The sequence below is a fragment of the Peromyscus californicus genome, unplaced genomic scaffold (genome assembly GCF_007827085.1).
Source record: "Peromyscus californicus insignis strain IS unplaced genomic scaffold, ASM782708v3 Scaffold_7__1_contigs__length_154581171, whole genome shotgun sequence".
Classification (NCBI taxonomy): Eukaryota; Metazoa; Chordata; class Mammalia; order Rodentia; family Cricetidae; genus Peromyscus; species Peromyscus californicus.
Genome location: NW_026294595.1, coordinates 88,594,873 through 88,615,641, shown reverse-complemented (window position 1 = coordinate 88,615,641; position 20,769 = coordinate 88,594,873). Strand labels below are relative to the sequence as shown.

Below are 20,769 nucleotides of genomic sequence, written 5' to 3'. Positions count from 1 at the left end.
AGCAATGACTTCACGCAAGGACAGAGTACCCACAGCTGGGATTTCTTGTTAATGACCTAGTGGAGTTCTCCTTCAAATAGCTGCGGGATTGATGGGGGTAAAGGAAAAAAGAAAACTGTCTGAGCAAACAAAAGCCTTCTCAAACAGCTTGAAAGTGGTTGCTGTCCTTTGTTGTTATGGCCATGTTTAGATTCCCCTCAAATAAATGTGCCCCATCTTGTCAACCACACCCCTTGAAGACACATATACACAAATACACTTGAAACAGTGTTTGGAGCAAATTTTATTTAAACTTCTCAAAAGTATTGCAGGCTTAAAAATAACCTTCTAATATTAACTTACAAATAACAATATTATTAAAATACCCCAAATGGGAGTATTTCAATATGTATATATTCCAGATGCTTAGAAGAGAAACATTTAGTATGCTTTGAAATGTTTATTATCTTTTCAAAACCCCTTCCTAAAATGCTTTCAGTTTGACCATTCAAAAAATCAATTTATTTAGCCTTTAATTGAAATTAGGGAATGTGTGTGTGTGTGTGTGTGTGTGTGTGTGTGTGTGTGTGTGTGTGTATATATGTATGTATATGTATATGTGTGTGTGTGTGTGTATATGTGTGTGTGTGTGCCATTATACACATATGTGGTGATATTATGTTCCCCAAAATATTGTGCTCCCTAATAAACTTATCTGGGATCAGAAAACAGAACAGCCACTAGATATAGAGGCCAGAAAATGGTGGAACACACGCCTTTAATCCTGTTACTTGAGATGGATGGATCTCTGTGAGTTTAAAGCAACACTGGAAACAGCTAGGCATGGTGACTCACGCCTTTAATCCCAGGAAGTGATGGCAGAAAGCAGAAAGGTATATAAGGCGTGAAAACCAGAAACTAGCTGGTTAAGCTTTCAGGCTTTCGAGAAGCAGTTCAGCTGAGATCCATTTGGATAAGGACACAGAGGCTTCCAGTCTGAAGAAACAGGATCAGCTGAGAAGTTAGCCAGGTGAGGTTGGCTGTGACTTGTTCTGCTTCTCTGATCCTCCAGCATTCACCCTAATACCTGGCATCAGGTTTGATTTTATTAATAAGACCATTTAAGATTCCCGCTACACACATATAATATATAATATACTTAATATATAATATGAAAATTTGTGATATTATAAAAGGAAATCCAACACTTTCACACATGTAATTCTCATCAGAGGTAAAAGAGGATGTAATTGCCCCAGAGTTACCTGTAGAGGAGACCTTAGACATACACCACATTTACTCCATTGTCTCTGCAAAGTATAAGTCACTGTATAATCTAATAGCAGTCAAGATAAAACTTATTAAAGTCTGCAAACTCTGCATGCAAAATATAAATATAAAATCAGTTTATTTTTACTAAAACAAATACAATGTGATTTGAAGTCAATGTCTCATAAAATAGATCCCTTCCCATGAATGAGCACATGATTTAAACAAGACTGAAGTGCATCTGTAGTTACCTTATTCATGAATATGACCCAGGCCCCCTCCAGCCTAGTGTCACTTTTACATGCACATCCAACATGATAAATGTCATCAGGGCATGTGTTTCACATAAGGATAGCCAAGCCTGTGGCTGGCTCTGTTCAAGGCCTGGAGGCTCATAGGCTGCCGTTGTCCATTGCCCTTTGCTCTTTACCCTTTACCCCAGAGGCTCATGGATGAAGAGAGTGTCCTCCAGTGGGAAGAGCAGTGGACAAAGAGCTGGAATCCCTAATCTTATGTCTGATATATTCTATCCATGTGGTCTTGGAAGGAATCATTCTAATTTCAATTTTAATGTGTTTCTCTCTAAATGGGAGGGAGGGTTGCCTGTCTGCCTCACTCAGAGATGTTAGTAATGCAAGTAAGCATGCTTCAAAACTGTATTACACACACACACACACACACACACACACACACACACACACACACACACAGTATAAGAAAAAGAAAAATCTAGTTTCAAACTTTTATGGTTCTCTGACTCTTGTTTGAGATATGAGGAGTTTCATAAATCCAATCCTTTTTACGGTTAGTGCTAATGCTTCATAATGATGTTTAAAAAAAAAGGCTGAGAAATGTGTGCTATAATTGAGCAGGGAAAGATTTGCTACTTTTTCTTTTCTATCTCAATTAACCTCTGAGGAAGGTCATGGACAGGCCAGAGCTAAAGGTTCGATTTCCTTTTTGAGTCTGTCAAGTCTTTGAATGTGGGGGTAAGACACAGCCAGTCACAGAACCCTTCATTTTCTGAAATGCTTAGGGAAAAAGAGCTTTCTCAGCATGTGGCATTCTTTGGGAAATACATGGAATTTTCTCCTTCTGTCTTCTTTGCCTCTTTATCTCAATCAAAGTTGTGTCTGATTGTAATCATCAATGGACTGTGCTATTTCTGTGTAATATCTTACAACAGGGCAAGGCCGATGTGTCTCCAGGGCCTCATAGGCTTGATAATGTTAAGGCTACTGTAAGTAAAAGGAACTTACCACTGTAATAATCTCAGCTCAGAACAGTGCAGGCAATTTGTCTTGTTGGTTTTCCTTTCAGGACACTTTTCATATGGCACACATTGTTTCATACAGGGCTAACACTGATGGTTGGGAGATTTTTTTTTCTATTATATAGTCAACATACACTATTTGAATATCTGTTGTCTGCTTGACAGTATCCTTAGAAGGATGAAATAGAAGTACTGCTAACAGGCCAGATGTGGTGAACTATGACTTTGTTCCTAGCATTCAGGAGGCAGAGGCATAGATCTTTGTGAGTCTGAGGGAATTCCAAACCAGCTAGGGTTACATACTTCAGCACTGGCCAAGGCCATATGATATGCTGGTTTCATGCTTTATATGAATGCAGTTTTTTACAGCAACACTGAGGAGTGGGTATTCTTGCCTCATCTACTAGAAGAGGAAACAAGACTTAACAAAGTTAACCTGTATCTGTTACTTTTATGTTGCTGTGATGAAACACAGGAGCAAAGAAAAAGAACAGGAAGTGGGGTGGGGCTATACACCCTCAAACACCGCGCCCTCAGTGACATGCTTCCTCCACAAGGCTTCAACTCCTAAAGGTCCCATAATCTCTTCAAACAGAAGTACCAAGAGGAGACCAAGTTGTTGCTAGAGTTTTCCTGCCTGGCCCACAGTCAGGACAAATCTCTATCACCTGCCAGTCCCACAGCCGCTCAAACCCGACCAAGTAAACACAGAGACTTATATTGCTTACAAACTGTGTGGCCGTGGCAGGCTTCTTGCTAACTGTTCTTACAGCTTAAATTAATCCATTTCCATTAATCTATACCTTGCCACATGGCTCGTGGCTTACCGGCATCTTCACATGCTGTTTCTCATCATGGCGGCTGGCAGTGTCTCTCTCACTCAGCCTTCCACTTCCCAGCTTTATTCTCCTCCTTGTCCCGCCTACACTTCCTGCCTAGCCAATGGCCAATCAGTGTTTTATTTATTGACTAATCAGCAACACATTTGCCATACAGAACATCCCACAGCACCAAGTATTCAAACACATGAGCTTGTGAAGGACATTTCTCATTCAAACCACCAGATTAACTAACTTGGGCAAGCTTACCACCATTCAACAGATATTTGTTGGTTCTACAGCATGCATCAGCTGTTCCCCCCTCCCTCTGGAGATCTAGAAAGGAAAACCTTAGACCTTAGAAAGCGATGCTGCTTTGCAATCACAAAAGAGCATTTTTCTGCTCTTTTCTTTAGATTCAAGCTATGATTCATCCTAAATGTGAAACTGCCGTTTCTAGATTTCTCCGGTAAAACATCATTTATTCGTGTCGTTTATTTATGGCATTTGCTAACTCTTAGAAGATCTTAAGTCTCCTCCCTTGAAGGTTCTCACACTAAGCCACTTATTCCCACTCTTGTCCGATTCCTTCTACTTTCCTCCCGATACTCATCATCCCCTCCCTCCTCCCCTCTTCCCCTCCCACCTTCTCCTCTTCCTCCTCTTCTCTTCCCCCTCTTCTCTTTCCATCTCCCCTTCTACCCTCCCTTTCCTCCCTCTCCTCTTCTCTTTCTTCTTCCTCCTCCATACTTTTACTCTTTTCTACTCAGTTCTTCACATAATTACTAGATTCATAATGCTCTAGATCTAAAGGTATTCCATTTTACCTACTCCAGGCTTTTCATGATCATGGCACAATACACCGATAAACTAGGACTCTCAGTTTCTAAGATCCTACTGGACTTGAAAAATTAATTATATACAAATTTTTCACTTAAGTCTCTTCTTAAAGAGAGATTTAGTTAATATCACTAAATGAAATATAAGTCTTAATTTAATTCTTGGTCAATAAATAGGCTGTGGGAAAGAAAATCTGCACATTACACCACACACTACTTTTTGATATTCGATTATGGAAGAGATTGGCAGATTCTTCCAGTGGCTGAATAGTAAATATTTTTTCTTCCTGGGCCATGTAAAGTCTCTGCTATGGATACTTCCCTTTCTTTTGAATAGTGTAAGTACCCATATATAGCACAAAAATGAGTGAATAGTGATGTGTTTCAATAAAACTTTATTTCTAAACACAGAAGTTTGAATTCCACATAACTTTAATGTCATGAAATATTATTTTCTTAGATTCTCTTTAATCATTTGGAAATAACAACAATAAAAACAAAAACATACTTAATTATATGCAAAACCTGGCCATAAGAATTATGGTTTGCCAAACCTTAGATTGGCTTTATGTTAGAGGAAAATGACATCCTTCTTACTGGGTACAGGTGAGCCATTATTTTATAGCTCAGAAATGTAGTAAGATTTAGCGTGGGGAGGGCAACAAAATTATTTTTAACAGAAATAGATTTTGGTATAATGGGATAATTAAGGTGTACTTATATTTGAGGCCCTGTTTCCACAAGCATAGACCACAGCACTAATCCTCACCTCTAGATCTTACTGTGTTGTAAAAAGTAGAAGACACACGTCTATGGGATTTACCATATAAGAAGGCAAATGCTCCACCAGAGGAAGGAAATGTCTTTTGTACACAATCTTGAGTTTTCCTGAGACTTCTAATCATATTTGTTACTCCATGGTTATAGCTTGCAGGGTTCTTCACATATAAGCCATCATACTCTGCGTTCCTGAAGCATCTCAAGGAAGTATATTCTCACTCCAGGAGCCTAGCACCCAAACGTCGTTCCAACAGCAGCAGTAGCCACAGCATCACCTGCAAACTTGTTCTGCAGCCCCTGATCAGATCTATTGAGCCTGAGCTTTCAAGTTAGTGTGATTCCACAGGATGTTTTGAATAAGCATTAAATTTTATTTGTTTGTGTTGCAGTGTTGAATATTTATCACCAGGCCTCATACATGTGAGGCCAGCATTCTACCACTGAGCTACATACCCCGACTCTAAATCCGAATACCATTTTAAAAGCAATGCAATAGACCATACTTTTACAAACAAACAATGCTTTAGGCTAAAAGAAAAAAATAGGTATGAGAGCTAAATTAAAAGATAACATTAATCATTGGAAGTTTTGGTCCCTATGACAGTACAGCCCACCTTCGTGAGCTACCCAAATGAGTCACCTACATTTTCTTAAACTTCTTCCCTTCTCATTACATTCAGACATCTTCTTTTATTTCTGTTTTTATTTGCTGAGATTCAGAGATCAGGAAAGAGACAAGTGAAAAAATATAAAATATATAATAAGTGACTCTGTGTTCAGAAAGTCTTTAAAGTCTTGTAGGACAATCATTTTGCCATAAATGTAAACGGAGTATGTGGTTTCAGTTTAGATACTTAATAAAAATTCTGACCTTCACTGTTACCATCTTTAAATAGCCATTACTCCAAGGACAATATGAATGCTTGTTTTATACACTTTACTTGTCTACATTACGGCGATTCCCAGGTAAACACCTTCATGCTTCTTCACCTCAACCTGAATGTTAATTTTGTGGCAACAGCTAAGTCTGTGCTTTATGTTGAGTGGTTTTCTAAGTCTTGCATCAAATTCATTAACAGAAGCTCTGTATTCTCACAATATTCTTGTTTGATACTTCAAGGGCCCCAAATCACACCATCTTCTTATATTTCTGAGTGTTGCATATTTGTGACTGCTGTGGAGTTGTTTTGCTCTTCTTGATTGGCAGGCACCATTTGAAAAATGAGTTAGGTCCCTTCAGTGGATTCACAAGGCTTTGCACTGAGTACCACAAGTTCAGATGACTAAGCAACATCTGTACCACAAGCCTTGATGCCCCCTTTAGTGGTGCTGTTATTAAATTACACCACCTGATAGGAGGAAAGCTCTTGGTTTTATTTTTATCTGCAGTTTTCATCTCTTTTCTCTCCCTCCATACCCCACCCATCTTTCCCTCCCTCTCTCCTTCCAAAACAATTCTCTGATTGTAAAAGGTGCACTTGAGACACAGTTGAAAACAACATTCACACCATCCTTATTTGAAAGTTTTTCTAGTTGTAAAGGAGTTGAGAATGCAAGATAAAAAAAAAAAAAAAAGAAAAGAAAAGAAAGCCTCAGTGGCCCAAATACTCATTCTTCTTAGAGAAAGCCAGTGTGAGATTTTGGAATCAAAGAGATATGTGGGCCATAAAACAGAACAAGCATCTGGGCCACATGCATAGTTAATATAGTTGGATGCACGTAATAAAACCATCTCTGCCCTCACTGCATGATGCTACATGAGAACCCCCTATACCCAGCGATGATTCTTTGCAGCACTTCCGGGGCATTGACTGCATGTGAACACTTGACCCTAGTTGTGGTCTATGGCAGAATATTGAAGTGCCTCATGGTTTTCTGTACATTTCCCCCCTGGTGTTTAAGGCTCGCACTAGTAAACTCATCTACTCAAATATCTCAGCCTAAGTTTCCATAAAACTGATATTTGATCACACTAAAACAAGCAATATTCGGTCTAAGTTAATGAGCCCAATTAGAACTCAGTTTCTTGAAGGGCTGACACATGATTCATGTCATTGAACTAGAACTTGCACAGTGTTTGGCCCATTACTGTTAGACTTCCTTCTGTCAAATTCTGCTTCTACTAATAAATCATTTTTACTGATCCCAATCAGATGGTTGTTCCTTTTTGAATCTCTAAATTCCATTGTATCTACCTTCCTCAAAGCATACAAAATAATGCATTTCCTTATATCATACTGATATCCACAGGGAAACAATAGTAATACCTACTCCATATAGCTATTTAAATATTCAACAAGTTATTCACATACTTTTCTGTAGAGTTCTAAATCAATGTCTGTCATAGAGTATATGCAATGTGACTGGTAGATGCTCACCTTGTCACTATGTGCAACATTTGGAAGGCTTTCCACACTTTAACTTTATAAAGGTATTTTCATGAGTTTCTTTTGAGAAATTTTATGGGTCATTGTTTTAATGCTTTTGCCTTTTCAAAAACTTACATAATTGGTTGACAAAAATGGCTCAGCAGTTAAGAAAACTGGCTGCTCTCCACAGCACCAGGTTTGATTCCCAGCACCAATATGATTTCTTATACCATCCATAACTCCAGTTTCGGGGAATCTGACACCCTCTTCTGACCTCCACATGACTACGGTATACATACATATATGTAGGCAAAACCCAAACATGTAAAAAGAAATATTAGATAGATAGGTAGATAGATAGATAGATAGATAGATAGATAGATAGATAGATAGATAGATATAGATGACAATGTGATGATTTGGCATATGTATATATTATATACTGATGACCAAAGTCAAAATAATAAATTCATCACTATGTACATTTGAGCACCTGTACACATGTGGTCAGGACACTTGAAATATGCTCACAGAATCCTATAGATACATAGATAACTATAGTCATCATGCTAAGAATTACAAATCCAAAATTTATTCACAGCATGGCCTAAATTTTGTACTCTTTCAAATTCTCCCAATTTGTCAGCTGCAGTCCCAAGAGATTATTATTCTACCATGTTTTCCGAATCTGACTCTTTTAGGTTCATCTACTAAGTGAAATCAAACCTTTGTCCTTCATTTAGTATTTCCTCCAGCTCATTCCATGTTGGCAAACATGGTGGAATTATCTTCACTTTTCTGTATGAGTACTACTCTGATATGTATACAGTCTGTACCACAGTTTCTGAATTCATCCTTGTGTTAATGGATACTCAGTTTCTTTCTGTATCTTGCCCATAGCAGGGCAGCAGTGAACACAGAGATGCACGGATTTCTTTGGAATCTCCTTCTTTGATAAGGGATGCGAGATTCAGTTACCTGCATCTATAAGTAATTATGAGAGTGTACTAGCTTAGGAAAGTAAGTAGTAGGTTGTCCCCCAGGTTCCATGTTCTCACTAGCCATGAGTAGTTAGCTAAGTTTACAGCACTAGTCATGAATTCCCTCCTGTGGAGCAGGCCTTAAGCTGAATTAGACAGCTGTTGGTTAATCCCAAAATAGAAGTGTGTCTTTGTACCCCTAGTGCACCTTTGCAGACATTTTGCCGTTCCAGTTGTGCTACATAGGCATCATCACATCACGTTGAATGCTTTTTTTCCCTAGGCAGCTCTCCTAATCCTATGAGAGCTAATCATCGGGGAGAAGTCCTCCCAATGAGATGCAGCTCCAGTTTCCAAGTTCTGTGTCCAAAATATGTGGTGTCCTCAGCAACAGAGACTTACCTCTAAATTATGGGAGGCAACCAAGGTCAACTGCAATAGCCTGTATTGTTTCAGGTTTCTCTGGGACTCCCTTGATCAACAACTCAAAAGTAGGTATTAAAAATTATTTTGACTTTTTCTTCCCATTTGGTCACCATTTTCTTCAACTGTATCTTCTGACTGTATGTTTGTATGCATAAAAGATTTTCTCCTTATAGATATTAATTTAACACAACCACCTTTTCAAAACCATGTTACTATATACAATGTTAATTTCAGTTGATTTTCTTGAGTTTTCTGAGTACATAATCATATAATCCACAAATGTCTTATTTATGCATTTTGTATATATCTTTAATCACATTCTTTTTTATAATTATTCTGTCTAATATCCTAGTTCGGGGCTTAATACCATTATGATGGTGGATTCCTTTGTTCTGTTTCCAATTGTACAAAATTTCCTTCATTAACACAGACATTATCTTTGGGTCCAAGTTGTATTTATTTTATTATGTTAATGAATTTTCTCCCAATTCCTTTGGTATTATGTCTTATTTTGAAAATAGATATTCAGTTTTGTCTAATACATTTTCAGGGTCATTAGAGATGATCTCATGATTTTTGTCCTTCAATTTATTACATGATGAGTAATATTATCTTGTGTATTATTATTAAACTATTTTTTAATTTGTGATATAAATAACCTTATTTATCTTAAATGACTAATGAATTTTTTGTTAATATGTATGTGTGTATAAACATGTATGTGCTGTGTATGGAGGCCAGATATCAATGTTGGAGGCCATCCTCAATTGCTCTCCACTTTATTTCTTGAGACAAGTTCTCTCACTGAACCTGAACTCACAAATTCAGCTAGGCTGGCAGAGCAGCAGGACCCAAGCATGCTCTTGTTTCGGTTCCTCAGCACTTGGATTATAGACATGCTTCACCCAGCAATTGTTGATTCTGGTAAACCAATATTAGGTTCTCAAAATTATGCTGCCAACACTATACTGACAGAACCACTTCCTCAGCCCGTTTACTAATATTTTTATGAGTTTTTGTAGTAGTATTTACAAATGAGCTTGCTCTATATATTTGTTTGCATCTTTGCCTAGATTCACCATGCCATAAATGATTTTCAAAACAATGATATAATGCTACTATTGTTAGTTTATATTCATTGACTAGATGAAATACTTCTATGGGAAAAGACCTTCATTCATCATCCATTTGGTTACACTAAGGTAGCTGGTAGTGGAAGGCAGGTTACATTTTTCATTTGCTATTTTTGAGATCAATGAGTTGGTTTCCAGTGTTCTGCAAAGATAACCCATGTGGTTTGTGGATTTAACCTCAATAAGGACTCATGGATATTTCATGTTTTTTATGTCCTTTAGTCATTGTCATTATTATTATGATTATTGCTCAAACGATCCTATTTTGACCAGTCTTTGAAGATGTCCCTGTGCTTCAGTACATCAAGGTTTCCAGAGTCATCTTGCACAAGTTCCATCTTAGGCCCAAACAACCAGATCTTCTGACACTTCTTACTCATCATTGAACTGGGTCCTACACAAAAGACTTGGCTTGGTAAGGCAACTCAGCTAAAACCAACCCGGCAGAGACCACAATTAGAGGCTCTGTGTATTCTCACCACAGCTGAGGCAGTTGCTCCTGCAAAGAGATGAGATTGAAGCATTCCCTTATTTATCGGGCATGGAAATAACTAATCAGGTCAGTGAGGCCACCAGGAGAATGTTTAGCATTTAACCAAGATTTACTGTGTGTTTCAACAACTCTGAAAGGGGAAGCAGGAAAGGAACCCCCAGAGCAAGATAAGAGCATCCCAGAGATCGAAAGGAAGCCATTTAACCAACATTTACTCTGTGTTTCAACAACTCTGAAAGGGGAAGCAGGAAAGGAACCCACAGAGCAGATAAGAGCATCCCAGAGATTGAAGGAAAGCCAGGAAACTGTGCTGTCGCACAAGTCTGTACTGTGCATCTTCCCAAGCACTGTTTTTCCTGTACACTGAACTAAGATGGCTTCCATGATGGCAGCCAGGTCAGTAGCTGAGACTTGTGGAGTATGAGATGGGCAGGCAATGAGGAAAGCCCTGTGGTACTCTACTGAGCATGCAGACTAAAGGAGCTCTTCACGGTAACCAGAAATGGGACAAAATAAATATATTAGTTTAGTTTAGTTTAAGGTTTTTGTAGTCGACTTTAAAAACATACAGTTTTTTTTCTTATGTAAGAAACATGAAGATACTTATAGACAAAAAGGAAAGAGGAAGAGATCAAGAAGGAGAAGAAAAGAAAGGATTGCTAAAGTAATACTCATGGGGAGGTAATGGCAGTGACCCTTAGTAGGGGTCACAAACATGACCTGGTGTACATTCAGGAGGTCCTTCCCTAAAATCAGAAGACTCATGCTTGCAGAGCTAGTTCTTACACCTGACAAGGGGAGTGTCTTGCACACGTTAATATCGGTTGTGATTGCCAGGCCACGCCCCTAAGTGTTGCAGCGAGCTGTGGATCTTTTATTATGTAATTATTTACTGTGAAAAGAAAGATCAGAATTAAAAGAAATCTCTTATTCTGAGTGTATTCTAGATCAGAGAGATGGCTGAAGCAGGAGTCAGAATGCCAGAGTATTTAGTCTCAGCAGGAAGACACGTGCCCCTGGGTCCATAGAAATAATTAGACTTCATGAACTATGCACATTTATGAGATATTTGAGAGGTATAATTGAGATTATATACAGATTAGATGGAAAAGAGAAAGGGAGGAATCTCGCTTCTCTAGAATTGAATAGCTAAGACGGTATAAAGGCTTCTATCAGGCTTCAAGTCATATATCAATTAAATGAATTATGTGAAATGCATTAATGTTAAGTGACTGATGCTTCCTACAAACATGAAATTTATAGAATAAACTATAATTAGACAAAAATGGGGGTCAGGATGTCAACTATAGTTCAGTCATACAGAATGTAAGATAAGGGGAAGAAAAATCCAATCACTTCTTAATTTAAAAGAGATGGCAGAGATAAATATATGGGGTTTTTAGCAATTTAAAATTTCCCATATTCTTATTTGTTCTGAAGTGCTATTGGTCATGTTATTTAACATGCCCATTATTTCTTCTGAAACAATTGCATTACAGTAAGAACAGATAAATAGAACCCTGGAGTACACTAGATCACTGAGGTGTTGGTTGCTTTAAACAAAGAAAAGTATCAAATCAAGCCAGTTTCTGGATGCCGTTCTCCTGGGCACAGGCTCATCGTTCAGAGCTGTCAAAGGGTGTTGTCACTCCCAAGCTTCTGTGACATGCAGGACTAATTGTTTGCAGCCCAAGGCGTTACATGTCCCACTTTTAAAGGCATCGAGACAGGATCTTCTGAATTATCTGCTCACTCTAATTCTTCTGTTTATGGCACAATGGTGGCAGTTTTGAATCCCTTTGTTTTGTCCTAGGGATTCTCATTCACCTGCTGAGGGTTAACCAAGTGCTCACTATGCCCACAGATAATTCAAATTATTTCAGACCATCTGTCTGAGTGAGTTTGAGATGCATTTTTAAGCTATTCATATTTCAGATGACTATTGCAGAGCATAAAAAGCATCTTGATCTTTGGGCCAAATGTCTAAAAAATCAAGATACATGAACTCTTTCCAAATTCTCACTGCTATTAAGACCAGGGTATATTAAAATTTCTAGAGAACTCATCTGAATGACTTTTATTTCAGATTCTGAAGCCTAGTGTTGTTTACAATGTTATACTGCTCTTCTCTTTCCAACTTAGGGTTCCTGAAATCAGAAACTGTCTCATACATGTTTTCATATTCCCTGTCTACAAGACAGTCTGATCTATGCATAGAAAAGTGATCAAATATACATGGGCAGTATAATGAATGTGGGCCATGTTGTGCCCAAGAAAGGCTTATACAGGTAACCTGCTGATTAAATCCCAGCTTTGTGACTAGGAATTGTATGACTTTGACAAGTTCCATGATCTCCCTCCTACCTAGTATTCTCATCAGTATCAGGAACCCATATCTGATAATACTGTGCCCATTCATAACTTTGCTAGAGGAATAGGTAGAACAATAAGGGTTCAGATCATCCTCTTCTGTGTTAGCTCATCCTCTTGTTCCAAATGCATGCTTCTTCAACAGTGGAAATGAACTCCATTTAGCACTTTTGAGCTTCATTAAACTGTTAAATGCAAAACCACTATATTTTTTGTATATTATTTCTCCAGGGGCAAAAAAGAGAATGCTATTCCCACTTTGACTTTTCTAGAGTTAATTGGAGTTGTCCTTAAACATCAATGAGGAGACAGACATTAACAGCAGAGTATTGGGGCAGTCTGAAGAACTACTTCCTAGAGAAGGAAGGAGATTAAGATGCAATTAAGTTCACTATACTCAGATATCAAATAAAATATTAATCCCATAATCCCTAAAATTCAAGTTCATACCATGCAAGCAAAAAGCAAGCTAAAAGTTACCGAACACTATAATTGCAATTCTTTCGTATTTTCTAAGATGTAAATAATTTTTGTCCATGTTTAGCTAGGCTAATGAATCATTTCTGAGACTCTTGACTTATTAGTATGGAAAATTGTCTGCTTATCATCTGTGGTTTAAAATAAATCAACATGGATATTTGAGAGTAGAAAGAGAGAGGGAACATCTTTGACAAACTGAAATACATATAATGCAAGATAGCTTTCCTATCAAATACTAAATATTTATTATAGGAAATAAGGAATTTTGATTTTTGGAGAAAATGTTTCCAAATAACAAAATAATATACTTACAATTAAACTGAAACCAAAAAAAAAAAAAAGAATTGTAAGTGAATTTCTAACCTAAAAGAAAAATGCACTAGGAACTGGAGTTACTGACAGTTGTGAGCTGCCATTTGGGTACTGAAAACTGAACCTGTGTCTTCTGCAAGAGCAGCCAGTGATCTTAAAAGCTGAGGCATCCCTATAGCTCCCATCTGCTCCTCTTACTCTCAAAAATCAAGAAGTCCTGTACTCTTCAACAAATATCACATAGATTGGAATCTGCACTAAGGGTAGAATCTACAACTGTTGATCTACACATTCTCATATGGATCTGGTCAGCGTTGAGAAATCCAGGGGAGACAAATGAATAGTTCCAAAGTTAAAACTTAATCTGGAATTCACCACGAAGGCTCTAAGCTTGGCTTTCTGATGTCCACTCAAGCATGCTGTGTCCTCTACATGTGTGCCAGGGGTCCAATTCCTACACACATCCTACATACATGATGGATGACCAGCCCTGAGGATCTGAACAGAACAGAGGCAGACTACATCACTGCATACTCCACACCCTGTGCAGGATGCTCTGATGACCTCTGTGAGTATGGCCCCCTAAAGAGCGGCCCATCCACCAAGCACTGAACCACACCATCTGATTTGCCTCCCATCCTTGTTTCCACCAGCTTTTAGGCATCTCCCTGTGTGGCTCAGTCTCTTTAACCTCACACTGGCACTTCAGCAAAACTGTCATATCTTTATAACACTTAAAATGCAGTTTCTGAGGAGTTTTTCTGAGCATATTGAAATAGCTGTTTATCTTTATCTGGTAATAAATAACACTAGGGGGAAAAGGCATGCTTAAGATAGATAGTCCACAAAACTCCAGAATTATTGCAAAATCACATTTTTATCTACCATTTTTAGAGCCCATTTGATTTATCCCAGCTTGGCATATTAGAGTAGACATGGGAGATACAAACAACCCGATAGTTAAAATTTTGTCTGCATATGAATCTCCTCTGGCTTCTTTCTCTGCCAGGAAAATTTTTTCTGTTGTCAGTCAACTGATCCTAATATCTTCTTGGAACAGTGCAACAATTTTAAAGTGCAAAGTAAAAGTCCTCCCCCAGCCCTAGGGAGAAAACTATTTTTTTCCTTGAGCTGTTGATGTCTTTAAGAGAAATGACTTTCGTTTATTATGTCAGATGATAGAGGACACAGTTAATTCTATAGAAAGGAATATGTTTATGAAGAAGATAATCTGAGTCACAAATTACGTAAGGGCTGAATTCCTTGGCAGCAACCAGAGAAAGGTAGCTTTAGAGTTGAAATATTTTCAGTTTTGCTTTTTAAAGTTTCCATATTAATATGTGTTTATAAATATGCTTAATAACCTTGAAAGGAACTTAGGTCTTCTGACTATGCCTTGCTTTGCTTTTAATTATATGGCTATTTCCAGAGATGTTTTAGAGTTTCAGTCAGAAATTCTACTTTTATCCTAAAGAAAATGAAAACATAATTTTAAGTATTATTAAACGGATTAATTTTAAGGGAAACAAAGCAATGCTTAAGATAGCCTTGATCCAGAGTCATTGAGCTTATTTCAACAGCTGTTACAGCACATATTGTTAAATATCATTGTCTAAAGCATGATTGAAAATAGTCACCAGGGGAAACGCTTTAAAACTATAACACAATGGTGACTGTCACGGAAGAGAGAATTAGAACTAATCAGAGACCCTGAGAAGATGGCTCAGTCAAAAAAGTGCTTGTTTTACAAACACAAGGACCAGAGTTTGAATTCTCAGAACTTACATGAAAAAGCTGGACATGGTAGCATGCATTTGTAATCCCAAAACTGAGTAGGCTAAGTCAGATAGGGCTTGATGGCCATCCAGACCAGTCTACTTGGCAAGTTCCATGTCAGTATAAAGCAAAGTGGACTGACCCTGAGGAGCAACACCCAAAGCTGTTCCTTGATCTTCACACACAAGCACATACATAAACACACTCACATACACAAACACACAAACACACACACACACACACACACACACACACACACACACAGAGAGAGAGAGAGAGAGAGAGAGAGAGAGAGAGAGCGAACTACACAATTTCAGCAGGCTGCAGCATCAGGTGCCAAGTGACATTGCAGTCTAGAGAATGCAGTCCTCAGCAGAAGCCAGCACATAGAATAGAAAACTCCAGCGATGTCGATGTCTCTGTTCAGTTTTGAGACAAAAGCTCTTCTTCCTTTGGAACCTCTTTCTTCGTGCAAAACACTGGCTGGTATGATGTGTCACAGCTGTGCAGTGGGAAGGTATACACTCTACTGAGTTGACTATGTTCAAACGTTAATCATATTTAAAACTTTTCTACATCAATGTCATGACTGTTTTTGACCAAAATACTGATCATTAAAACCTCACCAAGTAGAATCACAAAATTGGGCAACACAAAAGGTTTACAGATGATCCTTGGTTTTGCACATCTGATCTTTTCATAGTATTCATGATGAATGAATTTCTGAAAATAGTTGCTTTAAGTAAAATGTGAAATTATATACATACCAATGAGATTTTTATTGTTTGTATGTTAAAGTTTGTGCCATATGCTCAATCTACCCCCCTCTTCCCTTTTGAGACAATGTCTCACTACATAGCTCAGAATAGCCTGGAACTTGCTATGTAGCACACGCTGGCATGGACCCTGAAATACTCCTGCCTCAGCCTCCTGTGCTCTGAAATTAAAGGTGTTTGCCACCATACCTGGTGCTAACACTTTCAAAACAAGTGACTACAGCTAAGGAATTTCTCCTGCAACTTCCCAAAGAATATAATCTGTCCAAACACCACCTTGGATCTACCTCCAATGATGACATTTAGAACTTCACTTCAGATGCTGAGTCATATGGCTGATAGCTGAGAGAAGGGCCCCTTCAAACAAATCAGTGGCCCATTAGTATGCATGACGTTAGTCACCTAAGACATGACTCTTTTGCCCTTTGTTGCAACACTGTACAGATAGAAATACAGAATATGAGGAATTTTATTCAAGTCATTTTTGCTGATTTTCAAAATGATTCCTGATAAATTGTAATTTCTTGGGTTTTGTTTTATTTTGGTTTGGTTTGGTTTTGCGTGTTTGTAGAGTGGGTCATTCCATTGGTTGGATGACTGGTTTGTTTTTGGACTCTGATTAAATGCATTATTTATAAAGACTAGGGGAGAAAAAGAACCTATGAATATAAATGGGAATTTAAAGAATGATTTGAAAGAATGATCATAGATTTTAATTGGTTTTCTTGAAAGAACAATATCTCCATCAGTATAAATAATCTCACCATTTTTTGTAGAAGCCCTGTTTTCTCTCGCTAGTATTTGCTTTTCTTGTTAAACTTGGACCATAAATAGTATATAACGGAAAGCCTATAAGATAAATCACAGTGTATACATTGAAGTAAGCCAGACTCTCTAGTTTGTAATTTAAGAAGTAGAGATAAGCAGTAAAATACAAATGGTACCAAGAGATCTGGTCCACAGTTTCAATCACTTAAGCAATCCTTAACAATAAGAGTAAAAGTAGCAATTTCAGTAATCTGTTTGACTTTTGCTAGCCTGTATTCAAATCTCACTTATGGTTATTCAGACACATCTTTACCATAGTCAAAGCCTGACAAATTAAACCACCTCTTTCTTTGCTAAGTTGATAAATACTCCTTTTATCTAAAAATGACCCAAAGAAATTTCTATCTATAATGGTAGGGATAATTCAGTCTTTTCTGTAAAATTTATCACATAGTTAATAGCTTAAAACAATACAAACTTGTTCTCCGCCAGTCCTGTAGACCAGAAGCCTGAAATGTGTTTCCTTGAACTGGAGTCAGTGTGGGGGGGCTAGCATTCATTAGGGGGCTCTAGAGGAGAGGCCTTATCTTTGCCTTTTCCGACTTCTGTAAGATTTCCACATTCAGCTGGGCGGTGGTGGTGCACGCCTTTTTTTTTTTTTTTTTTTTTTTTTTTTGTTTTGTTTTGTTTTATTGTTAATAAATGGTTATTTTTATTTAAAGGGAGTTGATTATAAATACAGTCTCTAAAAAGAAAAGGGGATAGTATAGATATCATAGGATAAAAGGATGGGTTATTGAATCTACTTTTTTTTTTTTTTTTTTTTTTTTTTATTTTTATTTTTTTTTTTTAATTTATTTTAATTTATTTTGCAATACAATTCAGTTCTACATATTGGTCACGGATTCCCTTGTTCTCCCCCCTCCCGTCCCCCTCACCTTCCCCCCAACGCCCCCCCCCATTTGTGTTGTTTCTTTTTTTTTTTTTTTTTTTTTTCCCCTTTTCTGGGTGGTGCACGCCTTTAATCCCAGCACTCGGGAGGCAGAGCCAGGTGGATCTCTGTGAGTTCGAGGCCAACCTGGGCTACCAAGTGAGTTCCAGGAAAAGGTGCAAAAGCTACAGTGAGAAACCCTGTCTTGAAAAACCAAAAAAAAAAAAAAAAAAAAAAAAGATTTCCATATTCTTTAGCTTAGGACCCATCCTTCCATCTTAGAATACAAAATCAAGCAGTACCACTCACACCTTGTATTGTATTGTATTGTATTATATTGTATTGTATTGTATTGTATTGTATTGTATTGTATTGTATTGTTCTCTCTCTTCAGCCTCCCAGGTGCACATGCAAGGACTCCTGTGACTAGTGGTTAGTATGGTCTGACTAGAAGAATAAGAAGAATCTTTGCAGCCTAAGGGCACTTGCATAGCAACTTAAATGCCACCTCTAATCTTAATTTATACTAACCACATAGCTTACTATGTCCACAAGTTCAAGTTTAGGATATGAGTATCATTGCAGGGATGTTATTCTTTCCATAACATGATGAACAGGTAAGAATTATTTGTTCTAGTCTATGAATTTTTGTAAATTAAACTTTGCATGATAAGAGATGAGAAAATAAATTTAGGGCCATATATGACTCAAAAACGTGTCCAGAAGACAAAATTTATTATTGCAAACTCAATTATAACCTTACTAGAATTCAGCCTCTTAGGAAATTTCCACATTTATTCCCATTAAGATCCTCAAAAGGGCCGGGCGGTGGTGGCGCACGCCTTTAATCCCAGCACTCGGGAGGCAGAGCCAGGCGGATCTCTGTGAGTTCGAGGCCAGCCTGGGCTACCAAGTGAGTTCCAGGAAAGGCGCAAAGCTACACAGAGAAACCCTGTCTCGAAAAACCAAAAAAAAAAAAAAAAAAAAAAAAGATCCTCAAAAGGAGATAAGATAATGTGTTTTAACTTATAAAAACATCAGCATATATTTTGCCTCCAAAAAATGTCTCTCAGGTTTTGTGCCAAAAATTAAGTTCAAAATAAATGTTCTACATAGTCATTACTGATTGTTAGAGGTTTTAGAGTGGAGGAGAGCTTTCCCCTCATAGCCTTCTCCAAGTTCTCTCTGACACATGACTTCCTGAAAGGCCAAGAGATTGATGATCTTGTGGGAAGGGGATTAGAGGCCATGCCCTCTGAGACAGTATTTTCCATCTTTTGGTAGCTATGACTGTCTAGTTTTTGTTTCACATGTGTGGCTTTGGAAGACAAGTATAATAGCGCTCTGCATAACAGTCCACAAAACATTTGAAATTGATTCATATGTCACCCGGAGGCTAAATACCTTTAGTTCCTCCAGACATTGGTGGAAACCTGAAAGTGATGAAAAATAAGGACTGTACCCCTGTGGAGCATTCTATTGGAGATAAATTTGTCAGTTTAAATGAAAATTTCTAACAGACTCATTCATCTAATAAATTGAGTCACAGTACATTGGGGAAATCCAGAGATGACTTTACCTATGGTTGCATATTAGGAGGCAGTTCCCAGACTTTCCAGGAGTCTGACCTTCCATATAAAGTGTATTTTACCAGGTGGTAAGTGAACAGGCTGTCTCGTGTCACTCCTAGACACAGCCATCCTGCCCACATGTCTGCACAGATGACTGGACTATGGAGGTGAATGTAACTCTGTGTACAACTGACAGGGGCTTTCAACCATAACCAAAGACGTTCTCGTTCTCTCTCTCTCTCTCTCTCTCTCTCTCTCTCTCTCTCTCTCTCTCTCTCTCTCTCTCTCTCTCTCTCTGTTCAATAAGGATAAGATGAATTTTTGCCTCTGTAACTTGAGGGTGATCCTTTCCAATGAGTAGGAGAATTTTAAAATACTTTTATCTAAATAAAAATCTAATCTCAGCTATTACAGGACCCAATTTTCACTTTCCAAGTATATACTTTGATGAGATATCCTGAGAAGCTTTAAAAACACCCACTGAAAATGTAGTTATGGTTTTGTAAAATTTTAAATCTTTCAAAGTTTAATGTTTTATTAACTCAGAGAACCCTGGAAACAGTAAAATCCATGAGAGGGCCAAAGTCGCAGAATCCAGTCATTAGATTTTATTATGACGAAGCTTATTCAGCTTCATAAGTTATATTCTAACAGCCTCTTATGTCTTAATGTATTTACCTTCCACGTTATATTACTAAAGTTTGAGGGGACATGGTCTTCAAGATACAAGGAAAGAGTCTAAACAGTTAGATAGATCTGAAAAAGATGCTGGGGACAGGAATAGTTGGGGGTAGCAGCTGGTGGGTAGGAGACTCTGTTCTTACCACCTTCAGCATAGTTGACTATCTTAACTTCTATGGATCAGGGCTTCATCCTGGACTGCTGACTAAAAACACAAAGCAAAAAAGGTCTGGCGATGATATTTTTGCCTGAGAGCTATCCTCTGGCTATTGTAACTGCCCTCCTTTTAACGACTTGTTATAAACTTTTACTGACTCGGGCATGGCACCTTCAGGTAGGAATCTATCTATCACTTATGCCACTTTCAAGAGGACTCACCTTATACTGCCCCAAATCACAGAATTGCTAGAGTACATGATAGTTCATCTGACTCACACACAACTCACATCCCTGACCAATTATTAGCCTTTGTTACTCAGACAGCCTCCTCATGAGGAACTGGTGCCCTTTAGGTCTGATAGTGCAGGTGTAGACTCACTCTACACTATCCAGGTTAAGGCTCCATCAACATAGCTATCAGGAGCATTTCTAGATTATGTGCAGCTTTTATTAACTTTTGCCTCAGTACACTGGGATTGATTATGTTCTGAGAAACATGAACTCAATATAGACCATTCCTCTATTACTATGTATACAAAAGTAAAATCAGATGACTGACACTACAGTTTACCATAGATTAGAACAA

General features: G+C 37.9%; 1 long non-coding RNA gene across 5 annotated transcripts in view; it reads left to right on the top strand.

The window, feature by feature from the left end:
- Positions 1 to 20,769, top strand: part of LOC128101980 (uncharacterized) — a 171,051-nt gene that overhangs the window by 87,306 nt on the left and 62,976 nt on the right. For 3 of the 5 annotated variants that reach the window (XR_008215283.1, XR_008215282.1, XR_008215286.1), the window contains exon 2: positions 8,591 to 8,798. The exons of the other annotated variants lie outside the window; for them this stretch is intronic. This is a non-coding gene — a long non-coding RNA (uncharacterized LOC128101980). The remainder of the gene's footprint in view (positions 1 to 8,590; positions 8,799 to 20,769) is intronic. 5 annotated transcript variants of the gene reach the window in all.